The sequence below is a fragment of the Hemitrygon akajei genome, unplaced genomic scaffold, assembly GCF_048418815.1.
Source record: "Hemitrygon akajei unplaced genomic scaffold, sHemAka1.3 Scf000072, whole genome shotgun sequence".
NCBI classification, from domain to species: Eukaryota; Metazoa; Chordata; class Chondrichthyes; order Myliobatiformes; family Dasyatidae; genus Hemitrygon; species Hemitrygon akajei.
In genome coordinates this window covers 1,518,481-1,526,755 of record NW_027331958.1, presented here as the reverse complement: position 1 = coordinate 1,526,755, position 8,275 = coordinate 1,518,481, and the positions used below count along the sequence as shown (strand labels likewise).

Here is an 8,275-nt window from a genome sequence, read left to right as displayed (position 1 = left end):
GCACAACAAGCAATAGCAATGCAAATCATCAGCTTCACTTCCAAATAATATTCAGGAATGTCAAAGATCCCTTGGATTTCAACCCTTCAAACCCTTGCAGACTGAGGACACATTATACGGTCTCTGCACTCTGTTCCCCGACGCCTTGTCCCAATCTCCCTCTCTCCTTTTGTGCGAATCTATGGTTAGAGATCGACTGACTTGCTCGATGTGAGAAATGGAAATGAGAGTGAATCAGAGAGAGAAACAGATGGAAATGAGAGTGAATCAGAGAGAGAGAGAGAAACAGATGGAAATGAGAGTGTATAAGACAGAGCGAGAGATGGAATAAAACCGTGTCAAAGAGAGATGGAGGATGAGAGTGTATCAGAGAGAGGGATGGAGGACGAGAGTGTCAGACTGCGAAATGGAGATCAGGACTGTGTCAGACGGATGTGTCAGGGTGTCGTGCTGATTGGGTGGGTATGTGCAGGATTGTCCTGTGCTCTGCGAGTGTACACAGATGTCTGCAAAGGTGCACAGGATACTTTCCTCAGAACCTCTGGAGATCAGGGATCTTCCTCACTACATCCACAGACCATGACGCCTTCACGGTTCTGTGTTTTTATCAAAAAGCGATTCATTATTTCACACATAATTTCAGTTCAATCAGTTACAGCAAATTATTGATGATATATTAATGCAATGAAGCCCAGCAACAGCTAATTTTCCCATTTTATTGTAAACCCAAATGTGTGTCTCACACTGACCCAGTCCTGTGGTGAGGGGTGTCGGCGTTTACAGACCGTACACTGTGGAAGGTGTGTGACGTCTCACACTGACCCGGTCCTGTAGTGAGGGGTGTTGGTGTTTACAGACCGTACACTGTGGAAGGTGAGTGACGTCTCACACTGACCCGGTCCTGTAGTGAGGGGTGTCGGTGTTTACAGACCGTAAACTGTGGAAGGAGTGTGACGTCTCACACTGACCCGGTCCTGTAGTGAGGGGTGTCGGTGTTTACAGACTGTACACTGTGGAAGGTGTGCGACGTCTCACACTGACCCGGTCCTGTAGTGAGGGGTGTCGGTGTTTACAGACCGTACACTGTGGAAGGTGTGTGACGTCTCACACTGACCCAGTCCTGTAGTGAGGGGTGTCGGTGTTTACAGACCGTACACTGTGGAAGGTGTGTGACGTCTCACACTGACCCAGTCCTGTAGTGAGGGGTGTCGGTGTTTACAGACCGTACACTGTGGAAGGTGTGTGACGTCTCACACTGACCCAGTCCTGTAGTGTGGGGTGTCGGTGTTTACGGGGATCGTACACTGTGGAAGGTGTGTGACGTCTCACACTGACCCGGTCCTGTAGTGAGGGGTGACGGTGTTTACAGATCGTACACTGTGGAAGGTGTGTGACGTCTCACACTGACCCGGTCCTGTAGTGAGGGGTGTCGGTGTTTACAGACCGTACACTGTGGAAGGTGTGTGACGTCTCACACTGACCCAGTCCTGTAGTGAGGGGTGTCGGTGTTTACAGACCGTACACTGTGGAAGGTGTGTGACGTCTCACACTGACCCGGTCCTGTAGTGAGGGGTGTCGGTGTTTACAGACCGTACACTGTGGAAGGTGTGTGACGTCTCACACTGACCCGGTCCTGTAGTGAGGGGTGTCGGTGTTTACAGACCGTACACTGTGGAAGGTGTGTGACGTCTCACACTGACCCGGTCCTGTAGTGAGGGGTGTCGGTGTTTACAGACCGTACACTGTGGAAGGTGAGTGACGTCTCACACTGACCCGGTCCTGTAGTGAGGGGTGTCGGTGTTTACAGACCGTACACTGTGGAAGGTGTGTGACGTCTCACACTGACCCGGTCCTGTAGTGAGGGGTGTCGGTGTTTACAGACCGTACACTGTGGAAGGTGTGTGACGTCTCACACTGACCCGGTCCTGTAGTGAGGGGTATCGGTGTTTACAGACCGTACACTGTGGAAGGTGTGTGACGTCTCACACTGACCCAGTCCTGTAGTGAGGGGTGTCGGTGTTTACAGACCGTACACTGTGGAAGGTGTGTGACGTCTCACACTGACCCAGTCCTGCAGTGAGGGGTGTCGGTGTTTACAGACCGTACACTGTGGAAGGTGTGTGACGTCTCACCCTGACCCGGTCCTTTAGTGAGGGGTGTCGGTGTTTACAGACCGTACACTGTGGAAGGTGTGTGACGTCTCACACTGACCCGGTCCTGTAGTGAGGGGTGTCGGTGTTTACAGACCGTACACTGTGGAAGGTGTGTGACGTCTCACACTGACCCGGTCCTGTAGTGAGGGGTGTCGGTGTTTACAGACCGTACACTGTGGAAGGTGTGTGACGTCTCACACTGACCCGGTCCTGTAGTGAGGGGTTACGGTGTTTACAGACCGTACACTGTGGAAGGTGTGTGACGTCTCACACTGACCCGGTCCTGTAGTGAGGGGTGTCGGTGTTTACAGACCGTACTCTGTGGAAGGTGTGTGTGTCTCACACTGACCCGGTCCTGTAGTGAGGGGTGTCGGTGTTTACAGACCGTACACTGTGGAAGGTGTGTGACGTCTCACACTGACCCGGTCCTGTAGTGAGGGGTGTCGGTGTTTACAGACCGTACACTGTGGAAGGTGTGTGACGTCTCACACTGACCCGGTCCTGTAGTGAGGGGTGTCGGTGTTTACAGACCGTACACTGTGGAAGGTGTGTGACGTCTCACACTGACCCGGTCCTGTAGTGAGGGGTGTCGGTGTTTACAGACCGTACACTGTGGAAGGTGTGTGACGTCTTACACTGACCCGGTCCTGTAGTGAGGGGTGTCGGTGTTTACAGACCGTACACTGTGGAAGGTGTGTGATGTCTCACACTGACCCGGTCCTTTAGTGAGGGGTGTCGGTGTCTACAGTCCGTACATTGTGGAAGGTGTGTGACGTCTCACACTGACCCGGTCCTGTAGTGAGGGGTGTCGGTGTTTACAGACCGTACACTGTGGAAGGTGTGTGACGTCTCACACTGACCCGGTCCTGTAGTGAGGGGTGTCGGTGTTTACGGACCGTACACTGTGGAAGGTGTGTGACGTCTCACACTGATCCGGTCCTGTAGTGATAGGTGTCGGTGTTTACAGGCCGTACACTGTGGAAGGTGTGTGACGTCTCACACTGACCCGGTCCTGTAGTGAGGGGTGTCGGTGTTTACGGACCGTACACTGTGGAAGGTGTGTGACGTCTCACACTGACCCGGTCCTGTAGTGAGAGGTGTCGGTGTTTACAGACCGTACACTGTGAAAGGTGTGTGACGTCTCACACTGACCCGGTCCTGTAGTGAGGGGTGTCGGTGTTTACGGACCGTACATTGTGGAAGGTGTGTGACGTCTCACACTGACCCGGTCCTGTAGTGAGGGGTGTCGGTGTTTACAGACCGTACACTGTGGAATGTGTGTGACGTCTCACACTGACCCGGTCCTGTAGTGAGGGGTGTCGGTGTTTACAGACCGTACACTGTGGAAGGTGTGTGACGTCTCACACTGACCCGGTCCTGTAGTGAGGGGTGTCGGTGTTTACAGACCGTACACTGTGGAAGGTGTGTGACGTCTCACACTGACCCGGTCCTGTAGTGAGGGGTGTCGGTGTTTACAGACCGTACACTGTGGAAGGTGTGTGACGTCTCACACTGACCCGGTCCTTTACTGAGGGGTGTCGGTGTTTACAGACCGTACACTGTGGAAGGTGTGTGACGTCTCACACTGACCCGGTCCTGTAGTGAGGGGTGTCGGTGTTTACAGACCGTACACTGTGGAAGGTGTGTGACGTCTCACACTGACCCGGTCCTGTAGTGAGGGGTGTTGGTGTTTACAGACCGTACACTGTGGAAGGTGTGTGACGTCTCACACTGACCCGGTCCTGTAGTGAGGGGTGTTGGTCTTTACGGGGACCGTACCCGGGATGTTCTGTGATTAATCTCATCATTCGGGAGATCTGCTCATCTTGGAACAGGCCGGGTCTGTGTGCTCACTCTCAGTTCTAGGCTTCTGGCGTCACTATTCAATGGGATCGTACTTCACAATGTGACCAACTAAAAGCTCGCAGGCTGCGTCACACTGGGGAATCAGCAGAGTGCAGCAACATCTCAGGGCTCTCCTATGATTAACCCTCTGTGAGCCGTATACTTGTCTAAAGGCAGGCTGGAGTAAGGGAGAGGGTGTAAAGTGTCAGGGAGATGGAACTGCAGACTCCTTCACTCATTGACGGATCACTCCCTCACTCCTCTGAAGGTTGTGCCCTGAACCGTGCAAGATTGATCTGAAGATTTGGATCACCGAACATCTCCTGGAGCTGCGGCAAGAGAGGAGGAAAGATGAATGATTGCTGAGGTAGGGGGAGTTGAAGGAGTGACGGGAGGAGAGGAGCATGGAGACGGGAGGCAGAGGTGTGACAGAGAGGGAGAGTTGGGAAAGGAGAGTGATTAAGAACTAAGAGACTGGGAGGGAGTTCACTCACCTTTCGTCGAATGGCTTCCCACACTTCATTCTCACTCATGTCTCCACTCGATGTCAGCTGCACGTTAATCCACATGCGAACTCCTGAACAAAACAGCCCAGTGTCAACATGGTGTCACTCTCAGGTCAAGTGCTGCTCACGGGATGTTTCCTCATCTCTGTCCCTTCGATCACGCAATCTCTTCTCCCCCACACCCTACCCTCTAATACCTTGATTCCTCCCCACACCCACCCCACCCTCTAATACCTTGATTCCTCCCCACACCCACCCCACCCTCTGACAGCTTGATTCCTCCCCACACCCACCCCACCCTCTAATACCTTGATTCCTCCCCACACCCACCCCACCCTCTGATACCTTGATTCCTCCCCACACCCACCCCACCCTCTGACAGCTTGATTCCTCCCCACACCCACCCCACCCTCTAATACCTTGATTCCTCCCCACACCCACCCCACCCTCTGACAGCTTGATTCCTCCCCACACCCACCCCACCCTCTGATACCTTGATTCCTCCCCACACCCACCCCACCCTCTGACAGCTTGATTCCTCCCCACACCCACCCCACCCTCTGACAGCTTGATTCGTCCCCACACCCTCATCAAATATCTATGTCAATGTACGTATAGACAGGGACAGGGAGAGTGTGAGAAAAGGGCAGGGGTGGGGTCAGAGAGAGAGTGTGCACAGGTAGTGAAGAGAGGCAGAGAACGAGGGAGAGGTAGACAGTGAGGGGGTGGAAAGTGGTAGTGAGAAAAGAAAGAAAAAGATGGATGGATCCAGAGTGGGAGACAGAGACATGGAATATGAGCTTTCCCAATTACCTGCATTGGGCAGATTTATGGACATGGGAAATGATGTCAGTTACATCCACATGTAAGATTAGAGCAGTACACGGCCATCGGTGCAGAAGATTAGAGCTCCTGGTATTGGGTGTAGGTGTGTTAACGAGAAGTGAAGACTAGTGATCACATAGTGAATGGATTCCTGGAGGAACACGTCATGGGAACAAGCCCTTTGACCAAACTGATCCATGCCAACCAAGGTGGCAAATTGAACTGGTCTCATTTGTCTGAGTTTGGTCCACATCCCTCTATCATTAACTATGCACATTCTCATACAAATGTCTGATAAATACTGTCAATATGTTTATCCTTCACCCTCTTCCCTACTCAATCACTCTGACCATCTGTCCTCACCCCGACATCCCTCACACCACATCCAGTCATTCCCTTCCACAGTGACATCAGGTCTCTCTATTCCCCCCTTCACTCCTCAGTCACCCTCTCCCTCCTCAATCACTAGACCATCTCTCCTCACCCACACATCCCTCCCACCACATCCAGTCATTCCCTTCCTCAGTGACATCAGGTCTCTCTATTCCCCCTTCACTCCTCAGTCACCCTCTCCCTCCTCAATCACTCCGACCATCTCTCCTCACCCACACATCCCTCCCATCACATCCAGTCATTCCCTTCCTCAGTGACATCAGGTCTCTCTATTCCTCCTCCACTCCTCAGTCACACTCTCCCTCCTCAATCAGTCCGACCACCTCCCCTCACCCAGACATTCCTCATACCACATCCAGTCATTCCCTTCCTCAGTGACATCAGGTCTCTCTATTCCCCCTTCACTCCTCAGTCACCCTCTCCCTCCTCAATCACTCCGACCATCTCTCCTCACCCACACATCCCTCCCATCACATCCAGTCATTCCCTTCCTCAGTGACATCAGGTCTCTCTATTCCTCCTCCACTCCTCAGTCACCCTCTCCCTCCTCAATCACTCCGACCACCTCCCCTCACCCAGACATTCCTCACACCACATCCAGTCATTCCCTTCCTCAGTGACATCAGGTCTCTCTATTCCCCCTTCACTCCTCAGTCACCCCTCTCCCTCCTCAATCCACTCCGACCATCTCTCCTCACCCACACATCCCTCCCATCACATCCAGTCATTCCCTTCCTCAGTGACATCAGGTCTCTCTATTCCTCCTCCACTCCTCAGTCACCCTCTCCTCCTCAATCACTCCGACCACCTCCCCTCACCCAGACATTCCTCACACCACATCCAGTCATTCCCTTCCTCAGTGACATCAGGTCTCCCTATTCCCCCTCCACTCCTCAGTCACCCTCTCCCTCCTCAATCACTCCGACCATCTCTCCTCACCCACACATCCCGCCCACCACATCCAGTCATTCCCTTCCTCAGTGACATCAGGTCTCCCTATTCCCCCTCCACTCCTCAGTCACCCTCTCCCTCCTCAATCACTCCGACCACCTCCCCTCACCCAGACATTCCTCACACCACATCCAGTCATTCCCTTCCTCAGTGACATCAGGTCTCTCTATGAACCAGGAGCACATCGCCTGCTGAAAGCTAAATACGTGGCATTCAAGTCTGGCGACCCAGGTCTGTACCAGTAAACCAGGTATGACTTGTGGAGGGTATTCAAGGCTGAAGAGACAATTTAGAACTCCCCATTCCTCTTACCCTCTCCCTGCCACAAAAAATTTTGTTCTCTCTAGTCTCCTACCGGCTCCTCTCCCCATCATCTCCCCTGACACTGTCATTCATATTGCAGTGCCCTGCAGGGCGAGTGGGTGTAAGACTGAATGGAGTGTGTGTGTGGGGAAGTGGTGGAGGGGAGAGAGGGAGAGGGCGGTTGGAGAGAGGGGGTGGAGGTGGGAGGGGGGAGAGAGAGGTGTTGTGGGGGGAGAGAGAGGGGTTGTGGGGGGAGAGGGGAGAGGAGACAGGGGGGAGAGAGGGGGAGAGGGGGAGGGAGAGGAGAGAGGGGGGGAGAGAGTGGGGAGGGGGGCAGAGAGGGAAAGAGGGGAGAGGAGACAGGGAGAGAGAGGGAGAGGGAGAGGCGGAGAGAGAGGTGGGAGAGAGGGGGGAAGGGGCAGAGAGGGGGAGAGAGGGGGGGAAAGGGGAGAGAGGAAGAGAGAGGGGGGAGAGAGGGAGAGAGAGGGAGGGAGAGGCAGAGAGAGGGGGAGAGGGAGAGAGAGGGAGAGAGAGGGAGAGAGTGGGGGAGAGAGTGGGGTAGAGAGAGGGGTAAAGAGAGGGGGAAGAGGGGAGGAGAGTGGGGAGGGAGGGGGAGTGAGAGGGTAGGGTAGGGGGGTAATGAGCCTGTAACATAGGATGGATCCTGTATGCACCCTCCAGTCGATGACCCTTTGGGCTGCTCCCCTGTGGAAGTCTCCTGGTCTGTAATGAAGGAACAGAGACAGGGACAAGTGGAAACACTGAAACAGGTCATCACAATGGAACAGGAGCTCAGGGAATGTGAGACTGGGTCTGTGGTGAAACCAACACCATCCCTCTCCTTCCCAATCCTCCGTCACTGCCCTCAGTCTGACACAGGATGAATTTTAGGGACTTGACCATGGGGAATAACATTTCATTCAGTGATCCCCACCACGGATACCTGAGCTTGTAGATCCTTCTGGGGTGGTGGTTAAACCTGGACCAGGTTCTCCCGTCGCTGGTCCCTGGGTTTCCTGAGTTGTGTCCAAATGTGGATCTGTGAGGAGAGAGACAGGGTGGGTGGGGTCAGGTGAGAGATTAAAAAAAAGAGGATAGCAAAAATCTGTTAAGGACGAACCTGGCTGGGAGGTAACAGTCCGTGAGAATCCAATAAACATCACAGGTCCAACAGATCAAACCTCTCATCCCCAACATTAGACAGACAGACATACTTTATTGACATTAACATTACTCTTTCCTAGAATACAGTCCACACCTCTCTCCCTAAATTCCCCCTCCTCCTTTCTCATGCAGAGT

General features: G+C 53.5%; 1 long non-coding RNA gene across 1 annotated transcript; it reads right to left on the bottom strand.

Moving 5' to 3' along the window:
- Positions 1-3,696: 3,696 nt before the first annotated feature.
- On the bottom strand, positions 3,697-8,030 carry LOC140722204 (uncharacterized). The gene is made up of 3 exons (XR_012097561.1): positions 7,920-8,030; positions 4,493-4,575; positions 3,697-4,327 (listed from the first exon to the last, which is right to left on the bottom strand). It is a non-coding gene; the product is annotated as an uncharacterized lncRNA (long non-coding RNA).
- Positions 8,031-8,275: the final 245 nt, after the last annotated feature.